A 12059-nucleotide genomic window follows, 5' to 3' on the forward strand; every position below is an offset into this window, starting at 1 on the left:
GCCTCAAAGTGAGAGACTTCAAATCTAAGCCTTGAAATTAGTTGGCTTCATTGCTCAAGTTCAGAGTCTCTGCATAGGTTGTTTGTAGAGAGACTTTATTGACCATAGCTGAGTAATTCCCCAGTTTCATGTCTGTTCTTTAACATTTTGGAATGAAGGCACTGGCTATGAAAACCAGGGATGTAGATGTAAGATTTCTGTTACATGCTGTGAAGAGCTAATAATATATAAATGTGGGTCAGGTTATATGTAGCATGGAGAATTTCTCATGAGCCATCATTCTTTGACTTATGTCACTGCTCCAAACTTCTTCTCTTACAGATGTTGGGAGGATCCTATTGATTGTGCCCCTCCACCTCTGCATCATTCATCAAGATCATTCCAGGAAATGACTGGATCACATCAAACATTGGCAGCCTCATTTCAAGCATCATTACTGTCAAGGCAAGCATCATTAGTGTCATGTCCAGCATCTTTACCATCATGTTCAGCATCTGCACCATCATGTATAGTACCTGTACCGATGCATAAAGAATCTGTACCAATATGTCAAGTTTCTGCACCAATAAGTGTAGCATATGCACCATTAATAAAAGCGTATGCATCAACATGTCAACCATCTGCACAGGTATGTCAAGCATTGGCAGCTTCACGTCAGGCATCTAGACTGTTATGTCAAGCATCTGTAGTGACCCTTCAAGTATCTTCACCTCGATGTCAATCATTGGCAGTGTCACATCAAGCATCTGCACCACCATGTCAAGCATCTGCAACACCACGTCAAGCATCAGTGGTGTCACAACAAGTATTGGCAGAATCATATCACCAATCAGTAATGTCACCTGTAGGTGCTTCTCAATCATCTGGAAAACTTGATTTAAAAATACATGGCCTGGAATCCTCAGAAAATTTTATGGAGCATTAGAATAATATCATGGGCCCCGTTACAGAACATTATCATTTAGTAAATATCCACTCTTGGGTTTACAGGCAAAGGAGAATTAGTATGAAAAGTTGAGATATTCTATAGCTTTTATTATTTTGTATTTCATAGGATTCTGGGCCTCTTCTTCATGAGGGAAACACACTAGAAATATAGTCTCTACTTGAAATGCAGACATGAAATATTATCAAGTTGAGGAAGTTACACATGTAGAACTCATTGGTTTGTAAAACCAGTGTCTACTAGGATCTGTATATTACAGAGTTAGATTGATGTTTCTCAGGTACAATCCTACTTTCTGTCTTCCTCAGCATAGATTATGTAATGAAAGAGCTCTAGACAAGCATTTAATTTTACCACTCTCACCCCCCCCTTTATTTTCTCAGCATGTTTCTTTTGACCACCGAAGAGAGAAAATTCCACACTTTCTGTCCCCTGGACAAGAACACTCTGGTTCCATTCAGGCTGAATAGGACACTAATCCTCACCCATGAGGGGAAGATGAGGCTGAAGACAGACCTCCACTGTCTGCATGGTAAAGGGCCATACAAAATGGGAGAGTCCCTTGATGGGAGAGGGTGGGTGGGTCATACTGCTTTACTTGTAAATTAAGTTTGTAGTTATTCTTAAGCATAATCAGTTTATTGTAAATATTGCTGCAGAAGTTGACTGTTACATCCTACTTGGTGTGTGATAACAGGTGATCCCTGGCCCCTGCTTTATCAACACAAATTTGTGTATATGTATATCCAGATGTGCTTTTGTTGTGGCATGAGCAGTGTGTCAGGGTCCTACATATTTTTCTTGATGAAATTTAAAATACCATAGAATTGCAACACAGGGGGGAAACCTGTTCTATCATGCAGTTTTCCCAAATTCTGAGGCCTTGTTTATTTTTTTTTATTTCTATCTCTTTTCTGTAGCCCCGTGCTATTTGATATCCTATGTTAAATGGTTACCCAATTGTGAGCAAGTAATATCTGTTCAAAATAGTATACATATTTACTTAATAAACACTATGCTCGACTACAAGTCTTATGTCTGTGTTGTTGACTGTGATATCCTAGGAATATTACTGACTTGGTAGACTGTGCTTATGTCCTGATGAAGAGCCCACATTTAGAGCTAAACATCTCATGCAATACCTTTTCCTAGTGTATTAGCATTTTTTGCCATACTTACAAATGTCACTGACTACTACTCTTGCATGTGGCTATGAGTATAGACACTGTCCTCCTGAGTGCAGCCTTTCTTTTTGGTTTGTCTTTATGTGTGTGTTGTCTCAGCTTTACTTTTAAAGTAAACAAACCAATGAAATAAAACCAAGAATAATCTGGCATGCCTCTGGGCTCACGGTTTATGCCCGAGGGTTAGAAAAGGAAAGTTTCTGTGCTCCCTAAATTCACTGGGATCCTTAATCTCCAGTGTGATGGATTTGGAGATGAGGACTTGGAGAGGTGATTATGGTTCTGGGGATAGGAGTATGGAAGTGGCTTATGATAGCTCCTCAACCATCCTGGTACCAGAGTGACTTTGGAGTTGCCTTTGTCTTCCCACATATCACTTATAGTTCTTACAATCACAGGTATAGCTCTGGATTTTGAAAGGGACTTTAGTACTTTTGTCTTCTGCTGCAGAATAGGACATGGGAGAACAGAACACTTTACTCCCAAGCACAGGACTGCAGAATGCAGCAATCAGAGAGAGCAAGTCTCAGGGAGAGACAAGGGAATCCCAGGAGATTAGAGGCCACCTGTGGAGAGAACTGGGTTACTACACTGTTTAGAGTGTGGATTTTCTTGGTGATAACCTCCTCAAGAAGCCCTGGGACATCTGAGTACAGTTGCCCTCACATTGTTAGGTTGTTGGGTAAATACTGAGACATTAGCAAAACTACACAAATAATTTTATGGTTGCAGGTCACTACAATATTAAGAAGGTTGAGAATCACTGACCTAGGACATGCCTGTTTGTCTCTTCTCCTGTCATGCATGAAGGAAAAAATAAAGAGTAAATGAATGAGAGATAAAGGCAAAAATGAGTAGATTTGATATTGCCTCATTAGCCCATGTTCATCTTAGGCCTGACAACAAGACATTAGGGAAGATTTACTAGCTAGTGGCTCCCTTCATCAGCAAGAACCCATTGGAAAGTCTCTGCACATTGGGTTCCAGGATTGCTGTGGTTTAGGTTCAGCCTGTGATACTACATAGTATGGTCTCAGGCTCAAGCCAAAGGTCTAATGCCCTTTTAAGACCAGAATATAAATTAAGATTCATCTTCACATCAACTTCCCATAGCTTCGGGTGTCCAAGAACACACAGTGTGTGCTTTCTGTGCTTATTTTAAAGGTGGCATCTTGTCAAAGCCCTACACATGGACCAGGAACTCAAGACAAGCACAGGTAAAGAAGGTTCCCATTGTTTCTTGATGCTCACAGATTCTTCTGTTCTTGCCTACCACACCATACCATCATACTACCACACCAACACAGGCTACCACAGCACACCACTGCACAGCACATCATAGCACAGCACAGTACAGAACACCATTCCACACCACACCACACCACACCACACCACACCACATATCAGCCATTGGATGGGTATGAGCAATGGTTCCAGCTTAGTAAGTATCTCCAGGCACCATGAAGTTCAAGATGTGTTTAGAGGGGACAGTAGAGCCAATGATACTCTGGACACAAGAGTCCCAAGCAAGATAGGAAGTGGTCAGACTCATTTCTGGTCATCTTTTGCCCCTGCATGTACAGTATAGGAATTGTGGCCTTTCTTGTGACCTTTCCAGTTAATATTTCCCATGTGTTCTGTTCTCAGCCTTTTCAGACATTATGTTCTCTTACCACAGTCAGTCTTTTGCCCTCCTTGCCTGTGCTCCAGTTGAGGAACAAGTAGCCAATATTGGATGATATCCATGTGTTCTCGTCTAGCAAGACAGTTCTCTACTCAATTTATGAGCCCTTGTCATCATTCATTTCTCTCTCTCTCCCTGCTCACAATACTCTTTATCACACACATCTGCAGCCTCCGTGCCTACCACTTTATGGAACCAGCTCTTACCAAAGAAAATAAAAATCAGCATGTTGTCAAATCCCCCATTTACTCCCATGTTCTTTGGCTCATGGCAATGTTGTTTCATTTGCTAACCACTTCCCTTTTGCCTCCTCTGGCTAAGGACCTTCTCCTTGTTACTCTTGCTTGCTGACTATTCCTCTCTATATTAAATGGATTAGTTCTTGGAACTTAGATTTATCTAAATTCTTTATACCATAAGTGATCTCTCTGTCTCTTTCTCTCTCTATCTCTGTCTCTCTCTGTGTCTCACACTGTCTCACTCTCTCTCTGTCTGTCTCTGTCTCTGTCTGTCTCTGTCTCTGTCTCTCTCTGTCTCTGTCTCTCTCTCCTTTCCTCTTTACCTAATATATAATTCTATGACTTATGGCTACTTATTTTTACCCTAAAATACAGATACCTGACTGACTTTTTAGCTGTAACATGCATTGAAGAAAAATTTAAAACCCTCCATTTTCCCGCATGTTTTTACAAATAGAACTGCCATCTTACAGGTGACATTATCTAGAAATGTGGTGTCATTGTTTAATAGTATCTTCACAATATTTCTGTGTGAAGTACTCAGATCCAGTATATCAGAAGTAGGCTTCTGTATTTATACAGCCTTCTTACATGGAAGTAATAGAAGAATTGATATGAGAAAGGAGAAACTCAAAGTTGGCCTTGAAGTGTTTTCTGGAAACACAATAAAAAATTCCCATGTCTTCTTTCACTGTTTTTGTCAATTTTATACAATCTGTCAGCTGTAACAAAAATCCAATGCTCCATCTCATCTGCTCCAAATGGTTCACTGACATTCTAATTAGGTATTATTCCCCATGGCTTATAAAATCTTATATTTACTTTTTTAAATTTCAAATTATTTTTTAATTTAAAAGGATGAAATCTGTTTTGAATATAAAACAAATTCAGAATTTGCTACACTTTCAATTAAGTAATTGGAAGCACAATTAGTTCCTGGCTTTTTATTCTGAAATAACGACTGCTTCCCTGTGTCAGTAATTATTCATCCATAAAATTGTGCACTTTTGAACTTTGGCAAATAATTAAATCATGCAGTTAAATTATGCACCACTATTAGACATAGAAGAACAAAACACAAATAGAGAAACCTGAAAAGGGAACTCTTATAAAGGATGGGCAGCTGTCTCATGTCTTTTCAGTGAATTTTTATACTTAAGGTGAGAGATTTGTTGATAAGAAATTTCTCTGCCTGTACTGTTGTTCCCAGAAATCCTTAGGATGCATGGAAGAGTTGAAGGTCTTTGAAAAATCCATAGATTTCTCTCTGAAAAATCACAAATGGGGGGAGGGATTATGAACCAGACCCTTGGATCTCCCCATCTTCAAGGGAGATTTAATTTAACATTTCTGGTGATAAGGAGAAGCATGTAGAAAATTTTTTCTTCTCTATTATCTCCTGCTGCAATCCCCACAGTCAAATACAAAATGCAATCTTCCCACAGAAAGGCCTACAGCAGGTTTCTGGGCATTGGTTATATACTCTATGATTGTCTTCCATTTTTACTTTTAGTAGATTCTTTTATAGAGGCCATAAGAAATTTAAAATTTGTATGTATTAATGTGTGTGTATTTATGTGTGTGCACATGAACACATACATGTATATCAAGGTGTGCTTTGGGAGATCACAGGATAATTTGACAGTTGATTCTCTTTATCCACTCTGTGGGTTTCAGGGATTGAACTGATTAGTTTTGGCTATAAGTACCTTTACCCACAGAGTCATTGTGTTGACTTTAGGACATTTTTGAGACAGGGTTTCTTCTTGTCTCCATAGCTCTGAGGATAATCTTGAGCTTTTTCCTGTTGCCTATGTTGCCCAGGTGTTTGGATTATTATAGGCATGTATGCCTCTTTTGGTTTATGTGGTCCCAAAAATAGAACCCCTTTCTTTGTGCATACTAGGTAATCATTCTGCCAACTGACCTACATCCTAAGATCAATCCCAAAAGACTTTCTATGTTTTTGGTTGTTCCTGAAAAAGTGCCTGAGTCAAGTCATCTCAGGAACAATTTCCATCTTGCTGACAGGGTCAAAACTGAGTTCATGCTTCCAAGCTCTTGCACCAACTCCTATCCTGCTTCTTTAGGTGTTTCATGTTTGGCTGTCAACTAGTAAAGAATGTGAAGAGTGAAGTGTCCTTCTATCTAAACTAAGACCCCCAAGTTGTAAATGTATTGCCTCTTATGACTTAATTGACTACAGGTAGTCATTCCATTCCTTTGTTACTGGACTAAATGTTCACCAGAAGACCAAAAGTCCACTAGAAGGACCACTAATACTATTAATCAAGGATCTGAAAAGCATGTGATGCAGATAAGGGTTAGTCACCAATGCTTACATCCTTGCTCAACTCTGTGTGTCAAAATATGATTGGACAATGCTACAGCCCACACACTCCATCTGGCTTTGTGATCTCATCCTTTAAAAATAATGTACAATCTCCCTTCAGAGTCACAGGTCAGCTACTGAATCTGTTCTGTGTCCCTTATGGATCAGTAGGGGCCTGAGTAAAATAAAAATTTGCCATCTGTATACTTATTATGATGAAATGTCAAAGGCCCAGCACCTGACTCTGTGCTGTTGTCCCTGACTGGTCAATTTTTGCTACCTAATCCAAATGAAGATCTTGCTTTGCCTGACTCTTGTGACTATTCAGGTTGTTTTGGTGTTTTGAACCCAAACACTTTTAGTTATCAAATCCATTTTTTAATCATATTATCTTTAGTGATTATTAAAAAAATTACCTCTTTCAAATAATGCTCAGAAAAATCTTGAGAAAGAGAGCTGTTTTGAGTTGGTTCTAACCATGGGAATATGTACACACACACACACACACACACACACACACACACACACAATCACATCAGAGAAAGAGAGAGAGAGAGTAAGAGAGAGAGAAGACGAGAGGAAGAGGGGAGGGGTAGAGAGGGAGGGAAGGGAAGAGAGAGAATGAAAGAGAGATGGGGAGAAAAAAAGTGGAGGGGGAGGGAGACCGAGAGAAACAGAGATGGGGAAGGGAAAAGGAAAGAGAGAAAGAGAGAGACAGAGAGAGAAAGAGACAGAGAGAGAGAGAGAGAGAGAGAGAGAGAGAGAGAGAGAGAGATACAGAGCATATTTTGTGCCTGATGGTCATTGTTAGTCTTACAAAATAAGACCCTTTTTCTAAGATTTTTTTCACCAAGCTATATAGGGCACACACAGCATCTAGAATTTTTAGATATGTCTGTACTCCTGGGTTAGCAATTGAGGCAACTATAGACTTGATAGATTTATATGAAAGGCACATAGATATAAAGGTGTATACTTTCAAGATTCATCAGTTGATGTGTAAATTTTCAAAGTTAATTAATATAACACTATTTCCCTCTATGAGTTTATCTCTCATAAACAGACCTGATTGAGTATGTAGTTTAGTTGAAAGTGTTTGCTGAGCATGGGTAAAATCCTGCATTTCGTTTCCTATACCACTCACCAAAGACAAAACTAAATAAAACAGACAACAGGGAGTAGATTTGTTCAAAATGCATATCATTATCTAGCAATATGTGAAACTTGGAGACTTTTGATAGAAGTTCATTTCATACATTAATATATTTCAGGCATTTTTTGTTTTGTTTTATGATTTAAGATTGAGTCTCATGTAGTCCCAGTTGGCTTTGAACTTGCTATATAATTGAGGATTGCCTTCCCTCTCAATCCTTCTGTATACAGGTCCCAGAGAGGTGCACGTGCTGTTTTGAATTTCTTATCAATGCATAAAGGAACCTCATGGTCTGGACCTGATTGGAGAGACTTTTGCTGAAGGTAATGGCTTGTCACAAATGGCTTTCTAGTCTGCGTTGAAGAAACAAAAGTGTTCATTTCATATCACTTGTATAAACTATTTTTGTAGCTAGAGAAATCAATTGATGTTTGATATTCGTTATCTTGATTTTCTGTTCCTAAACTTACCCTGTAAATTCACACTGTGCTTATAAGTAGTAATGCAGTTGGTAGTTGTATAAAGCCATGTGCAAGGACTTTGTAATTTAACTAAAGAAACAAAAGAGCATTGGATTGTGTAGGCTTCCAGGTTTGACAAAGGGAGTGCTCATAGTGGAGGACATTTGCAGCTTGCAGAACAAGGAGTCCTGGACTTAGACTCGGTTAAAAGTAAGGTTTCAAGAAATTGAGCCCTTTTATTTTTTCAAAATTGAAAGACCTGAATAAATATTTACATTTTTCTCAGGTTGAATGAAATAGCTTTGAAATCTGGCATGACCAGGTTATGGTTAAGATTACAAATGGCAGAGACCTTGAAAGTCATGCTGCCTGCTTTTTTCTCTAGAATTAATTCAACACTAGGATTCATACAAATATCTTTCATTATTTAAATAGGAGAAGTCTGTATTATTATATTTTTTATTTATTTTGTAAGTGGTGTGTGTGTGTGTGAGAGAGAGACAGAGAGAGAGAGAAAGAGAGAGAGAGAGAGAGAGAGAGAGAGAGAGAGAGAGAGAGAACATTTGTGCACACATGTGCAGACCATTCATATGTATGATGTTTAGAAGACAGCTTTTGAGACTTTTCTCCTCCTACTTTGTGGTTCTTGGCATTGGTTTCAGATTATCAGGATGGACAGAAAGTACCTTTAAATACTAAGCCAGCTCATCTGTCCCCATTACTAATTATTTTACTTTACATTTCAACAAAAGTAAATAATAGGATAGAAAAAATATTATAGTGAATAACTCTGTAAAATAGCTGTATTTTTTCCTTTTAGTTTAAAATGCTGAGTGAGAAGCTTCCTATTTCTAATTGCTGAGAAATCATACCATTTTTTGTTCAAGTTGAGGAAGGAACCACAGGAGTAATTTTCATTACTGAATAAGGAGAAGCTTGTATTATTATTATTATTATTATTATTATTATTATTATTATTATTATTATTATTATTCTTTTGGTTGTGTGTGTGTGTGTGTGTCCATACAAGTGTGTCTGACTACCGAAGTGTTTCTGCCTATGTGTGCTCACTTGCCTGCCTACATACTCATAGAGGTCAGAGGGAAATTTTCAGGTGTTCGTTCTTTCCTTCCACCAAACATGTTTAAAAGATGGAACTCAGATCCTCAAGCTTAGTAGTAAAAAGGAACATCTTTATTCACTGAGTCATCTTGCCAGTCCCCATTGATATTTTATTATTTATTTTTAAGAAGATAAAATAATGTGATAAATTAAATTCCTCTAGCTACAATAGAGTCAAGCCATCCCATCATTAGTAGGTAGCCACCTTAATTATGTCAAAAAGAATTAATGGTACCTGTGGGTCCATATGCTTTACTATCCTACAGTAATAACTGTGAAGGTAACAATCCTCACCATGTGACTTCTTACAGGTGAGAATCGGTGTTGCACTGAGCTCTGTACTTTAGATTTAGTAACCTTCATATGGCAGAGAAAGTAGATTAAAGAGTGTGAGGATTTATATTCTTATTTAATCTTTCAGATTAATTTTATTTCGCATATATTCATGTTCTGCCTGCATGTATGTATGTGTATCACATATTCATCTGGTATCCATGGAGAAGAGGGTGTTGAATCCTCTAGAACTTGGGTTCCCAATGATTGCACAACATGTCATAGGTACTGAGAAAGATCCTGATTTTTGTGCAAGAGCAATCAGAGCTCTTAGCCATGAAGCTACCTCTCCAGGCCTCACTGGGATTCATTTGTAAAGACAGTGTTCTTTCTCTGCAGCCCAGGCTGGCCTGGATTCCTGAACCCCCAGTTGGTTTCCTTTGTGATCAAGAACTTAAAATTTCTGCATGGCTTTTCCTAAGTAGAATATAAATATTAAATTGACTCATGCTAATTACAAGAAGCAGAACAGTGTTCCTGTTACTTGCTATGCATTTGTGGGGTGTGTGTCTTCTGACTTGACTTTCCCTAATGTCCCTAAAGAGGAGGATGTGAGCAGGTTAATGAGTTCCTCTTCAGATTCTAATAATTAAGTCCACTGTTTAAGTAATAGGATGCTCTTTGATTTTAGTGCTCATGACTGGCAATAAATGTCTTCCATATTTACACACAGAATTTGTACCTCTGAGAAGACAGAGAGCTGAGGGCAGTCAGCTTAGTCATAAGGCACACTACATATTACTGAGTTAAGTTAGTATTCATTTAGCTTTGGAAAAGAGAACATAAATGTACCGATTTTGTTACTGTTCTTTGTATAGTGATGATATATGTATGCACTGATTGTTCCCAGAAATTCCTCTTGCTTTGTATACATTGAATTTCAAGATTCATTTAAGTTCTTACCAGACATATTGGGTAAAACTCTAAGTTAACCTGTAAGCTCCATTCACCAAAGGACCAGGTAACTTTTGGAATGCTGAGAATTGTAGTTCTTGAAAAAATAACAACATCACATGGGAAAATTTGGTGGCTATATGGATTTGTTCTTAATAATTAAATAGCTCTTACAAAACATGTTTCCAGGGTGTGTGTGTATATATATGTATATATATGTATATATACATATATATACACACACACACATATATATATGTATATATATACATATATATATATATATATGAGTATGTGTGTATATATGTATGTATATATATGAGTATGTGTGTATATATGTGTATGTGTGTATTATATTTCCTTCACATCCAATGGCAGCTTCCTCTCCCTACTTTCCTTCCCCATATTCCTCCTTTCTCACCCGAAAATAGGGGGCCTTTTTGTAAATATCAACCAGCCATGGCCTATCAAGTTGCAGTGAGACTAGGCATATTTTCTTTTGAAGCTAGACAAGACAGCCCAGTTGAGGAAAAGGCATCCAAAGGCAGCCAATGTAATCAGAGACAACACCTGCTCCTGCTGTTTGGAGTCCCACATGAAGACCCAGCTGCACAACTATTACATATGTGCAGAGGCCCTAATTTATTCCTCCCATGCATTCTTTCTGAATTCCAGTGCAGACCCTATGAGATCTTATGGCCCAGGTTAGTTGATTCTGTAGGTTTTCTTTTGCTGTCCTTGATCACTCTTGCTCCTCAATACTTCTTTCCCTTCTTACACAGGACTCCCTGGGCTCCACCTCATGTTTGACTGTGAGTCACTGCATGTGTTTGCATCAGTTTCTGGGTGAAGCCTCTGTGATAACAGTTATGCTAGGTTTCTGTCTTCAAGTATAGCAGAATATCATTAATAGTGTTAAGGGTGTGGTCAACTCAAATATATTAGTAGCCTTTCTATACTCAAAAGGTAAACAGGCTGATAATTAAATTAGGGAAATGACATACATTACAATAGTTACAAATGATATAAAATATCTTGGAGTGAATATAACCAAGCAAGTGAAAGATCTGTATGACAAGAACTTCAAGTCTCTGAAAAAAGAAATAGAAGAAGATCTCAGAAGGTGGAAAGATCTCCCATACTCCTGGATTGACAGGATTAATTTAGTAAAAATGGCCATCTTGCCAGAAACCATCTATAGATGCAATGCAATCCCCATCAAAACTGAAGGATGGGCAATCAGGAGATAATTCCACCTGGGAATTCATCCTATGTACTGTCACCTTAGCTAGACACTTATGTGGATGACTGGAATATGATATAGCTGTCAAGAATATGATATAGCTGTCTAGTTAGAGGTCTGCCAAAGACTAACACATTCAGAGGACGATGCTCACAGCTAACCACTGATATGATCAAGGGTCTCCCAATGGAGAACTTAGACAGAAGACTGAAAGAGCAGAAAGGGTTTGTGACCCCAGGAGCAGGAGGAAAGCAAAAATGCTAAATAACCAGAGCCCCCCAGGTTCTAAACCACCAGCCTGGGAGAACATAGGGAATGACCCATGACTCCAGCAGTATACGTAGGGGAGGATGTCCTTGTCAGGCATAAGTGGGAGAGGAGATTCTTTGTACCATAAAAAACAAACTCAGACTGGGGGGGACCTGAGGGTGGAAAGGCGGTAGTGGGGGGATAAGTGTGGGCACTGCC

This window comes from Arvicanthis niloticus (genome assembly GCF_011762505.2).
Source record: "Arvicanthis niloticus isolate mArvNil1 chromosome Y unlocalized genomic scaffold, mArvNil1.pat.X SUPER_Y_unloc_1, whole genome shotgun sequence".
In the NCBI taxonomy this organism is placed as follows: domain Eukaryota; kingdom Metazoa; phylum Chordata; class Mammalia; order Rodentia; family Muridae; genus Arvicanthis; species Arvicanthis niloticus.